The following is a 13,674-nucleotide window of genomic DNA, read 5'->3' as shown; positions in this document are numbered from 1 at the left end:
CTTTCACGTCGGAGTCTCCAAAAGTCTCCAATAACACCAGAAAAAGTCGCTAGATTTGTCACTAGTCAATTTTTTAAAAATGTGTCGCTAGAGGTGTCTGAATACTCGCTAAATATAGCGAAAAAGTCACTAAGTTGGCAACCCTGCTTGGGAAGGCCCTACCCCATTACATGATAAGGGGGTCGTGGCCTCCTCCGGGACACATCTCCTTTGCATAGAATTGAGATGTTGATTGTGTAATGCTATTTCTAAAATATTGATGATAAAATGGTTGTGGGGGCTGACTTGTTAGACTTCAGTGCAGCTTTTCACATTATCGATCATGGTCTGCTGCTGGAAAAACGTATGTGTAATGGCTTTACACCCCCAGCTATAATGTGGTTAAAGAGTTAGACAAGTAACCGAAGACAGAGGGAGTTCTTTAATGTGAGCGTCTCCAACAATGCTACTGGCTTTGAGTAAGGCCAGTGTGTCTATGTATGAGGATGACTCAACACTATACACATCAGCTACTACAGCGACTGAAATGACTGCAACACTTGACAAAGAGCTGCAGTTAGTTTCAGAATGGGTAGGGGACAAATCATTCACTGAACTTTAAAGTCTCGTTATGAATAAGGTGGAAATTTGATTTTGCCATGATGTCAAGCAAAGATGCACTGTGTTTGAAGGTAGGCCTTGAAATACATCTCAGGTACACCTCCAATTGACTCAAATTATGTCAATTAGCCCATCAGAAGCTTCTAAAGCCATGACATCATTTTCTGGAATTTTCCAAGCTGTTTAAAGGCATAGTTAACTTATTGTATGTAAACTTCTGACCCACTGGAATTGTGATACAGTGAATTATACGTGAAAGAATCTGTCTATAAACAATTGTTGGAAAAATTACTTGTGTCATGCACAAAGTAGATGTCCTAACCAACTTGCCAAAACTATAGTTTGTTAACAAGAAATTTGTGGAGTGGTAAACCTGTATGTAAACTTCTGACTTCAACTGTAGGTGTTCCTGTTGTCCAAGTGGGAAAGGGCAGTGTGGAGTGCAATAGAGATTGCATCATCTGTGGATATGTTGGGGTGGTATACAAATTGGAGTTGGTCTAGGGTTTCTGGGATGATGGTTTTGATGTGAGCCATGACCAACCTTTCAAAGCACTTCATGGCTACAGACGTGAGTACCATGGGTCGGTAGTCATTTAGGCAGGTTCCCTTAGTGTTCTTGGGCACAGGCACCATGGACGTCTGCTTAAAACATGTTGGTATTACAGACTCAGACAGGGAGAGGTTGAACATGTCAGTGAAGACACTTATTAGTTGGTCAGCGCATGCACACAGTACACATCCTGGTAATCCGTATGGCCCTGCTGCCTTGTTAATGTTGACCTGTGTAAAGGTCTTACTCACATTGGCTGCGGAGAGCGTGATCACACAGTCTTCCGGTACAGCTGGTGCTCTTATGCATGTTTCAGTGTTATTTGCCTTGAAGCGAGCATAGAAGTAGTTTAGCTCATCTGGTAGGCTTGTGTCACTGGGCAGCTCTCGGCTGTGCTTCCCTTTGTAGTCTGTAATGGTATGCAAGCCCTGCCACATCCGACGAGCATCAGAGCCGGTGTAGTACGACTCGATTTTAGTCCTTTATTGAGGCTTTGGCTGTTTGATGGATTGTCGGAGGGCATAGCGGCATTTCTTATAATCTTCCGGCTTAGTCTCTCTCCTTAAAAGCGGAAGCTCTAGCCTTTAGCTCAGTGCGGATGCTTGCCTGTAATCCGTGGTTTCTAGTTGGGGTATGTACGTACTGTCACTGGGGACAACGTCATCGATGCACTTATTGATGAAGCCAATGACCGAATGCCCTCAATGCCATTGGCGAAGTCCCGGAACACATTCTAGTCTGTGCTAGCAAAACAGTCCTGTAGTTTAGCATCTGCTTCATCTGACCACTTTTTTATTGATCTAGTCACTGGTGCTTCCTGCTTTAATTTTCACTTGTAAGCAGGAATCAGGAGGATGGAATTATGGTCAGATTTGCCAAATGGAGGGCGAGGGAGAGCTTTGTATGCATCTCTGTGTGTGGAGTATAGGTGGTCCAGAGTTATTTCCCCTCTGGTTGCACATTTAACATGCTGTTAGAAATTTGGTAAAATTGATTTAAGTTTCCCTGCATTAAAGTCTCTGGCTACTAGGAGTGCCCCCTTTAAAATATATATATATATATATATATCACCTTTTATTTAACCAGGTAGGCCAGTTGAGAACAAGTTTTCATTTACAATTGCGACCTGGCCAAGATAAAGCAAAGCAGTGTGACAAAAAACAACAGAGTTACACATGGGATAAACAAAAGTACAGTCAATAAGACAATAGAAAAATCTATATACAGTGTGTGCAAATGGAGTAAGGAGATAAGGCAATAAATAGGCCGATAGTAGCGAAGTAATTACAATTTAGCAAATTAACACTGGAGTGAGAATGTGCAGATGATGATGATGTGCAAGTAGAAATACTAGTGTGCAAAAAAATAATAATAATAAAAACAATATGGGGATGAGGTAGGTAGTTGGATGGGCTATTTACAGATGGGCTGTTTACAGCTGCATCCTCCAGGTGAGCGTTTTCTTGTTTGCTTATGGCAGAATACAGCTCATTCAATGCTATCTTAGTACCAACCTCTGACTGAGGTGGTATGTAAACAGCTACGAAGAATATAGATGAGAACTCTCTCAATATGTTTTTTTTGCTTATCGTGATATAATCAACCTCAGGCATTGCTCGAGACTTCCTTAGACATAGTGAAACAGCTGTTATTTTAAAAAAAAGGTACATAGTCTGCTGCCCCTTGTCTTACCAGACACCACTGTTCTATCCTGCTGGTACATCTATAACCAGCCAGCTGTATGTTGATATTGTCATCCTTCAGCCACGACTCCGTGAAGCATAAGATGTTACAGTTTTTAATTGGTAGTTTAATCTTCCCTGTAGCTCGTCGATTTTATTGTCCAAAGATTGCACGTTTGCTAGCAGAATTAAGGGAAGTGGGGGTTTATTCGATCGCCTTCTCAGCAGGCAGCCCGCTCTCCGGCCTCTCTTTCTCTGCCTCCTCTTTACGCAGATCACGGGGATCGGGGCCTGTTCCCGAGGGAGCCGTATATCCTCCGCCTCGCTCGTCAGAGTCGTGAAAGATGTCCTGATGTCCAGAAGTTATTTTCGGTCATAAGAGACGGTAGCGGCAACATTATGTACGAAATGAATGAAAAAATATGTTACAAACGAAGCAGATAAACAAACAAAAAACAACAAATAAATCTTTAAAACATCTGCATTCTGCTCCAGCAGGGTGACTGTTTGAGGTTGTGGACAGGTGTCTTTTATACTGATAACAAGTGCCATTAATACAGGTAACGAGTGGAGGACAGAGGAGCCTCTTAAAGAAGAAGTTACAGGTCTGTGAGAGCCATTAATCTTTCTTGTTTGTAGGTGACCAAATACTTATTTTCCACCATAATTTGCAAATAAATTCATTAAAAATCCTACAATGTGATTTTCTGGATTTTTCTTCCCTCATTTTGTCTGTCATAGTTGAAGTGTACCCATGATGAAAATTACAGGCCTCTCTCATCTTTTTAAGTGGGTGAACTTGCACAATTGGTGGCTGACTAAATACTTTTTTGCCCCACTGTATATTTTTTTCTGATTGCTTGGTAGTGTAAACACAAAATAAATTCTAGCTGTACCAGAATTGATCTGTACAAAGCCTTTATTATTATTCAGGCCATTGTATGCTGTAGGCTAATTATTCAAGATAATGCTTTGACTGCATTTAAATGCAGGACCAGTAGGCTGTGTGATGAAATGAAGTAATAATAAGGACTAATTGATAACAGGACAGAAAGCTGAACAAAACCAGCATAATGACATACTAGAGAGTCTAACAAAGAACAAAACATGGTGAAGCATTTATTAGGGCTAAAGCATAGCAAAATAAATAAAAAGAGAATTTGAGAAAATGTCACGTTGGACAGACCGTTATCCATTTTTAGAACTTGCGAGTCAATAGGTTAAATGGACATTAAGGTCACATGATCACCTCATTCAAAATTGCCAAGCTCCTAAAGCCATTCTTCTCAAAAAGGGACCACACAAATGACCACCATGCAAATTAATAATTGGTTTAGAGAACAAAATAAGAATCTAGCCTATTAAAACAGACAGAGCAGGTCATTTTGATTATATGACCTTAGTGACCCTTTAAGCAATGGGAGGGTGTAGTAAAAGGCTTTTCTTATGCACAACGCAACTCAGCGTGCCTGGATACAGACTGTAACCATGTATTGTGTGGTTACGGCACCACAAAACCCAGAGGACTTTGCTTTAATGGCTATGACACTCACAGCCATGATAAATGTCATCATAACACATGGGCTCTCATGTATTATTGCTTAAATATACCATGGCTGTTAGCCAATCAGCTTTCAGGGTTCAAACCACCCAGTTATTAATATAAAATATACTACAGAATAATGACATGTTTGTAGGTACCATTGACAACAGACTACACAGTTGTGTTTCCTAGTCCCTGCATTGCGTGATGGTTGTTGAAGTTGAACAAGGACATCAGGCCATTGGTAAAGAGCCTGAAAGCCAAGCACACATAAAGATGTTCTTTGTGAATTGAACACTCTCAAACTGCTGAGGAGAGAAGGCTCTTGGATTTACTGTCTTTGTTGCAGACAGTTTGTATCACTAACGATACCTTTAAAATTACTTACTGGATCCATTCTAAAGATATGACATACCTGTCCATGACCTTGTGGGCACAGTCCTTTGTGTTCTTACCACCAATGTTGCTTAACCTTGCAATCTGTGTCAAGAGACTTTGTTTGAAACCCTGGAAGTTATGCAGTAACCTCGGTCTCAGTAGGACTAATAAAAAATCAATTCTACAGGCATTGCTTGTAAGAGTGGAATTAACCAATTGTATCGCTTTAGGTAGTGTGAAAGATGCTGACTAAATCTACAGTGTAAATGAAATGTCAAAAATAAATGTAAATTTCACCATCAGATACTGTGCTTCCACACTTCGGCTGCTTCTCTAGTTGCTCAAAGTCTCCATCCTCTTGACGTGGAACTCAAAGTCTTGCTCCGTCCTGCAACAAACATTTAAGCACATGACATACAGTAAATCATGCATGCAATGTTATTAGATGCACATCAAAACCCATAATTTATACATAAAATTTTCAGAGGGAATCAAAAGACACATTTTGTGGAACAATCCACTTCCTGGCATAATTCAAGGGAAACAGCTCTGGTCTTGATCAGTTGTGGATGTATAATTATAATCTTCACTCTTTTTCATTTTCTGAAAAAAGGTTAAAGGTAAATAGTAAACAAATTGTAGTAATGAATACACTGAGAGCAAGTTTGAACTACATTTTGACAGGCTTCTTAGCTAGTTAATTTTGGTCACTGCATTTTACACTCATTCTCCTCTTATTTGTAACATATTAATGCCCTCTCTCTCCTGTGAGCTAACGTTATTAGCTAGCTAGATAGCTCACCCATACTACAGTTAGTTAGCAAACCAACCAGCTTCACAGTAGGTACCCAGAGAGTAACGTTGATGTTAGACTCCAGCTAGTTAATCAATTTAAAAAATGTCTGCCAAAAAACAATGACTCCACACCCGTTACCAGAAAACATAGCTAACCGTAGTTAGCTAGACCGATACAGTAAACTAGCTGACTGTTTGTACAACTATCAAATATGTTGGCCCTGCTTTCTCGCCTTACTATCTAACGTTAGCTAACGTAAACTCACCCCATTGTGTACAAATGTGCGCAACCGCAACATTCAAACGAGGCTACAAAGAAAACTAGTGGCACTGTGTTGACTTCAAAATCAGGGGTGTGAACTAGGTTTCTGTTCAAGCGTTGATCGACATGGTAATGGCTCTATAGTATTGGAGAAAAGTTGAACAAAACGGACCCTCCGTCATGTCGTAACTTACAGTACGCATAAAGCAACTATTTATGTCTTACAATCTTTCTCCACCAGGTGTAGCACTTCTCTTATCGTTTAAAAATAAGAAATGGACAGTGACGGGGGTAAGGAGGGGATACCTAGTCATTTTTTGCGTCATCATTGCATGAGATCATCATTCTCAAAGGCGCTGTTTACTTCTAAGATCACTTTAGCACCTTCCTAAAACCCCTATTCAAATTCGACACAAACCTTCAAATAGGAATGTAAATAAAACATTTATATAAACTCTTTATAGTATTTTATTTACATTTTAGAGGTGATAAGTTGGACAGATCGAGTGAAAAAAAAGCTATATCTACTTCTCACTATCACGCATTATAGTTTCGCTTCACCACCCGCAATTTTATTAAAGATTCAATGGGGCTCATTGCCTGCTTGAATTATGCAGAAACGGGCAGCGTTTAGGCCATGCAATTGATTCAGTTGGAAAGTGGAGAAATTGTGCTTACAATGGTATTGACATTACAGTTGATCTGGAAGTAGTACGTTTTTGGGCGCTAAAATAAGGGCAATTGTACGGACCAAGGCGACGTACGAGTTTACATTAGCTAGTTAAGTTAGCATGCAAGTAACCAGGCAGAGAGTTAGCCTAGAGAACATAATAGTTTGCGACATCAACAGAAACTGATAGTTAATATAACAACCCTATCAAATTAGAAACGTTTTCAGAAATGTTGATTCTTACAATTATCCTCGTATCGTTGTGTTGCCGTCATGAGGAACACATGTCGGGTGAATGACTTGCTCTTTCTGCTTCTCCCAGTTTGGAGACATGACGGTTATAAATTGTAATAAATTCCATTGTGAAATTGTAAACTAATGATTTAAAATTACAGGTCATTTTCAGTCATTCTGTCTAGATCAGAACACATTACAAGATATTCGATTTTATTTTAAATCAATATATTTCATTACATTGTGTATATCAACAAATAATCAAACTTATACCATATGCAATATTATATAGTTATATTCGTGTATCTCAGGCATTTCTATGAGTACAAGCTGATCAGGCTGATCTTCGGCTGTTTTTGCAGTGCAGGAGTTAGTCCGTACTGGGGTGTGTCTTGTTTTTTTGTAGGGAAATATGGCGAAGCGGAGGTGCTTGTTCGAGTCTGATATCTCCCAGTTGAGTAAAGTTGGTCAGAATGAATGGAAGACGGAGACAACGACAAATGTAGCAAAAAGACCAAAAGTTGTAAACTAACATCGGGTTCTTTTGGAGTGGGATTCATCAACAATCATCAACAATTGTGTATTTTTGGGAGATCATTTGAGGCCAGGAAGATGGTAAAGGAGGCATTAGGAAAGGTAGAGTCAGTCAGAGTGACCAGTAGTGGTTTTGTTTTGAGTTCATGCGGCTCAGAAGAGCAGACGGAGAGAGCAGTTTTTCGGAGCAGGGCACGAATAAAAGGTGTTATATCTGGAGTTTCGTTGGGAGAGTTAAGAGTTTCTGCCTACTCATGTGAATCTGCGATATGTAAGATACGCAGTGAGAACTATTGTGAATAAACCACTGAGTTATGACATTTATAAAATAATGGCCATGTTTCAAGTGTGTGACGACAGAATCTTTTTGGTATTTATTAGGATCCCCGTTAGCCGCTGCAAAAGTATCAGAATTGTTCACTTCTCTCATTGACTTGTCAAACCCCGGCTTGGTCTGCTTCGCAAGCATTCTCTGAAGTCTCGCGTTGTTACGTCTCTGGGTTTAGAAACTGGTTGTGGGGGAAAAGGAAGTTCCGCGCAGGCGCACATCATTCTTCGGAATAAAGGATACGTCAGAATTGTGTAGTCAAGACGACAACTTCTGTGTCCGTTTCTAATGTATTACTACTGGTATGTAATAGCACGTTCTAATATCGAAATAACATGTCATAACATGCTATGTAACAAATACGTCAAGTTATTATGACGTTTTGATAAAGGTTTTATGTGCTATTTTTATGTCAAACCGCGTGAGTGAACGTGATCACTTTTTTTACAAGTCACGTAGAGACTTTGAGTTAGTCTGAGTGGATGTTTATCATTTCGTCAAGGTCATTTCATTAAGGATACATTTTTTTTTTTTAGATTTCTGGGTTCGTTTTACATGTCCTTTTTGGTTTTGTGCAAAATTCACGAGCTGGTAAAATGGCGGATTCCACTCCGTCTGCATCGACGCACTGAGACTATTTTGTGGTTGGAGCTAAATGTAATTATTATCTTTTTTTTTGCACGTGTACTAATATTCAGAGACATTCAGTTGTTTCTGTCTATCTATAAATGTTACTATGGTGTGAACGGAAATACTATTGGTTTTTGATTGGAGTAATTTTATTTATTTTATACCTTTATTTTACTAGGCAAGTCAGTTAAGAACAAATTCTTATTTACAATGACGACCTAGGAACAGTGGGTTAACTGCCTGTTCAGGGGCAGAACGACAGATTTGTACCTTGTCAGCTCGGGGATTCGAACTTGCAACCTTTCAGTTACTATTCCAACGCTCTAACAACTAGGCTACCCTGCCGCCCAGGGAAGACAAAGTTATTCAGGAAAATAGTACATAGTGCTGCCTAACACATACTACAACCTTGTACTAAATGTTTTTTTGAGTCATTTCTGCATTTGTGTATAGGGGATATCTACTATAGATTAAGTGCATTTACAGTTGTGTAGCCTAATTTTAAAGTGTATAATTTGTCTAATATTTATTAATTAATGTTTTGTCAATGCTTAGTTACCAGATCTATTGAAATGAGATCAGTGCTCTACTTGGACAGGAGCTCACTGGAGCTGAGTACAGTCACCTCAAATTTCTAGTGTTTGAGCTCATGTTCCTCTTATAGAATATTAGCTCAACAGTATTGTGGAGCTCCTGCAGCTAAATACCAACATTACCGGCACCTATTTCAGTCTAAGTCAAGCACTGAATTAGACAATTGAACAGAAAAAAAATATTATATATTTTTAGAGAATAAAAAGTGCCAGAACTGTCAAGACTAACTTTTGTGTCTGTTTCTCATTGTTACTACAGGACGACTAGAATTAAGTCTGAGGCCGGTAACATCAACAGTGAGGACAAACCCAGCCTGTCTCTCTCATTCCACACTGAGTCCAAACCTACAGTCACTGGGTCCTGATTGTGACAGTGGAGCCCAGTTTGCACTGCAGGATCCAGAGATGGCATCAGTGAAGCTGGAAGACTGCAGTCAAACACTGGAACTGAATGTCAACATTAAAGATGAAGAAGAGGAGGAGAAGGTTGGGAAATCTGTTTCTCATGGTGAGATCAGGTTCTATCTAAGTTTGTTTTTCATTCCAAAGTTCCACTGTGCATGAAGAGTTGCAGTAGAACTGTTTCAATGAAAAAGTAGCTGTTTTTTCATGCTACTGAGACTTGCATGGTTTGACACCAGTATTGCCAGCATTTGTTTTATTCACTGGGTTATCTGGAGTGATCAGAGTGTAGACTAAAGAAGTGAAGTAGACAAACTGCCAGTGTTTTAAAGTCCTATGAAATGAGTCTGTATTGTACAGCCTACTGATATGAATACATGTGTCGCCCGGTACAGCCGGAAGCGGACTGGCCACCTCTTTGAGCCTGTTTCCTCTCTACATTTCTTCTAAAGTTCCTGCTTTTTAGGGAGTTTTTCCTGGCCACTGTGCTGCTATATCTGCATTGCTTGCTCTTTCGGGATTTTAGGCTGGCTTTCTGTTTGACAGCTGCTGATGTAAAAAGGGCTTCATAATATACATTTGATTGACATGTATATCACACCAACTGACTGGTTCTTCTGATGTTGTTCACACAGGAGACCATGTTGAAACATTCTCGACATCCAGAGAGCAACAGCAGAAAGATCACAGAGCTAAAAGGTCTCACCACTGCCCACATTGTGAAGAGATTTTCCCAATTCTATCAAAGCTAAAAATACACCAAAAAATACACACAGGACAGAATCTGTATTCCTGTACTGACTGTGGGAAGAGATTCACAACATCAGGGAATCTGACGGTTCATCAGAGACTGCACACTGGAGAGAAGCCTTACTCCTGCTCTGACTGTGGGGCGTGTTTCTCTCGACTGGGCCACTTAAAAACACATGAACATATACATACAGGAGTGAAGCCTTACTCCTGCTCTGATTGTGTAAAATGCTTCACAACATCAGCTGAGCTAAAAGTTCATCAGAGAACACACACAGGAGAGAAGCCTTTCTTCTGCTCTGACTGTGGAAAGAGTTTCTCTCAACTTTCCCACTTAAAAACACATGAACGTATACATACAGGATTGAAGCCTTACACCTGCTCTGACTGTGTAAAATGCTTCACAACATCAGCTGAGCTAAAAGTTCATCAGAGAACACACACAGGAGAGAAGCCTTTCTTCTGCTCTGACTGTGGAAAGAGTTACTCTGTACTGTGCAACTTAAAAACACATGAACGTATACATACAGGAGTGAAGCCATACTCCTGCTCTGACTGTGGAAAGAGTTTCTCTCGACTGGACATGTTAAAAACACATGAAAGTATACATACAGGAGTGAAGCCATACTCCTGCTCTGACTGTGGAAAGAGTTTCTCTCGACTGGACATGTTAAAAACACATGAAAGTATACATACAGGAGTGAAACCTTACTCCTGCTCTGACTGTGGAAAGAGTTTCCCTCTACTCAGAACCTTAAAAACACATGAACATATACATACGGTAGTGAAGCCTTATTCCTGCTCTAATTGTGGAAAGAGTTTTTCTCAACTGGGCCACTTAAAAACACATGAACGTATACATACAGGGGAGAAGCCCTACTCCTGTTGTGACTGTGTAAAATGCTTCAAAACATCAGCTGAGCTAAAAGTTCATCAGAGAACACACACATCAGAGAAGCCTTGCTCCTGCTCTGACTGTGGGAAGAGGTTTTCTCGACTGGACCTCTTAAAAACACATGAACGTAGACATACAGGAGTGAAGCCATACTTCTGCTCTGACTGTGTAAAATGTTTCACGACATCAGCTGAGCTAAAAGTTCATCAGAGAACACACACAGGAGAGAAGCCTTACTCCTGCTTTGACTGTGGAAAGATTTTCTCTCAACTGGGCCACTTAAAAACACATGAACGTATACATACAGGAGTGAAGCCTTACTCCTGCTCTGACTGTATAAAATACTTCACAACATCAGCTGAGCTAAAAGTTCACCAGAGAACACACACAGGAGAGAAGCCATACTCCTGCTCTGACTGTGGAAAGAGTTTCTCTCAACTAGACTACTTAAAAACACATGAACGTATACACACAGGGGAGAAGCCTTACTCCTGCTCTGACTGTTGAAAGAGTTTCTCTTGAATGTGTCAGTTAAAAAGACACCAAGGTAAACAAAAGAGAGAAGCCTTAGCACTGATCTGACTGTAGAAAATTGTTTAAAACAACAGCTGACCTAAAAGGTCATCAGAGAACAGACACAGAAGAGAAGCCTTAATTCTGCTCTTAATGTAGCAAGCGTAACTCAAGTGAAAGTCACCAAGTAAAATACTACTTGAGTTAAAGTCTAAGTATTTGGACTTAAGTATCAAAAGTAAAAGAAAAAATAATTTCAAATTCCTTAAATTATCATCTTTGTCAGGGGTGGGCATTTCCAGTCCTCGAGGGCCTGATTGGTGTCACAGTTTTGCCCCAGCTAACACACCTGACTCCAAGTATCACCTAAACATGATCTTCAGTTTAGAATGTAATTTGATGAATCTGTTGTGTCACACTTTTCTCCATCCCTAGCAATCAGGCCCGAGGACTGGAGTTGCCCACCCCTGCACAATGGGATGGGTGTCCCTAAACCGGGGCGGTTGTTGCTAACGTGCGCTAATGTGACTAGAATGACGTTGTAAACAACAGATGACTTTCTGGGACATAGACATTTCTTTATATCGACATAAAGCTTAAATTCTTGTTAATCTAACTGCAGTGTTCAATTAACAGTAGCTATGAAAGTGAATAAAATATCATGCTATTGTTTGAGGAGAGTGCACAACAACAAAAAAGATCTAAACATCATTGCCAATCAGATCATTGCCCTTCATGGCAGCACTGTATGCATCTGCAAATAGACTTTTTCAGCAGGATTATGCCTTGTGCCACCCAGCTTGTTCAGTAATGGTTCCAAGAACATTACAGTGAATTCAGCTGAATTAATGGTTCCAATAACATTACACTGAATTCACTGTAATTGTGCATCTGTGGGAGGAGAAGGAACGGGCTATTCAGAGTAGATCCACTCCCAGCCAACTTGACACAATAAAGCATTGGAGTCAACATGGACCAGCATCCCTGTGGAACGCTCTCAACAACTTGGACAGTCTATGTACTGATGCATTGAGGCTGTTCTGAGGACAAACTTGTGTTTAATAAATTGTATTTTAATACTAGATTTATTATTTTAGTCATTGATGATGAATGTATTTGAATAACTGTTTTGAAGTTAATTGATCTGGCAGGTAGCCAGCGGTTAAGAGTGTTGGGCCAGTAACTGAAAAGTTGCTGGTTTAATCCCGAGCTGACTAGGTGAAAAATCTGTCATTGTGCCCTTGAGCAAGGCAATTAACCCTTATTTGTCCTATAAGTTGTTCTGGATAAGAGCATCCGCTAACTGACAAGAATGTAATGAAAAATAATATTTGTACATACATGTTTTTCTCTCTTGTGTATAATTCAATGAAATAAACTGTTTGAAGTTAAATACTGTATATACACTGTATATACAATACACAACATTACAGCTTTGCCTACCCTGGCCAGAGGGACAGGGCCATAGTAAGTTAGTGGCCTACAGTTTTCAGGCAATACAGCATGTCAGATCGCTAATGATTAGGTGTACAGGCTGCTACATTTTTGCCTGTGTCTGTCGGGAGTGATGTGTTATCACTATTATTACTAACTACTATTATGTTGTTTTTGGTTTGCTAGTTACACCAGTATCATGGTATTTTCCTGCAATGGTAGTGACCAAAAAACAATATGTTTTCATTGTACTGGACCCAGGAACATAGAAGAAACTGCCAGATGTGTCATAATAGCCTGGAAGTAAAGCTGCACTGGGAGACACATTTGAAATGGAATACATTGAATACATTCAGCAGGGTAGAACAATCACAGTAAAACATTATTTAAATGTATTGTTGGAAGGGCTGTGGTCACCATTCATGTAATTCATTAAATATATACATCAGATGGTATTGGGGAACTATTTCATAGGGTTTTCATGGTTACATTATTTTCCCATTTCAATCTTATACCAACCAACCCTATGCTTGGTGTGACTGTTATGGTCAGAACAGACCATCTGATATGCCCTTAAATATTGTAATATGCAACCTGGAATTAAAATATAAGAGGACCAGTGCTTCTACAGTGTAAGTTGATAAGAAATGCCTAGTTAAAGAAAGGTTAAATAAAAACAGCCGAAACAGTTCGGAAGAGTTTGTGCATACAGTGGGGCAAAAAAGTATTTAGTCAGCCACCAATTGTGCAAGTTCTCCCACTTAAAAAGACGAGAGAGGCCTGTAATTTTCATCATAGGTACACTTCAACTATGACAGACAAAATGAGGGGGAAAAATCCAGAAAATCACATTGTAGGGTTTCTTATGACTTTATTTG

At 39.7% G+C, this 13,674-nt stretch overlaps 1 pseudogene; it reads left to right on the top strand.

Annotated features, from left to right (window-relative positions):
• The first annotated feature begins 7,467 nt into the window (after positions 1-7,467).
• Positions 7,468-11,371, top strand: LOC124021595 (annotated as a pseudogene).
• The last annotated feature ends 2,303 nt before the right edge of the window (positions 11,372-13,674 follow it).

The sequence above is a fragment of the Oncorhynchus gorbuscha genome, unplaced genomic scaffold (genome assembly GCF_021184085.1).
Source record: "Oncorhynchus gorbuscha isolate QuinsamMale2020 ecotype Even-year unplaced genomic scaffold, OgorEven_v1.0 Un_scaffold_1135, whole genome shotgun sequence".
Lineage (NCBI taxonomy): Eukaryota > Metazoa > Chordata > Actinopteri > Salmoniformes > Salmonidae > Oncorhynchus > Oncorhynchus gorbuscha.
Note: the sequence above shows the minus strand (reverse complement) of the source record. Positions and strands in the feature narration are given on the sequence as shown.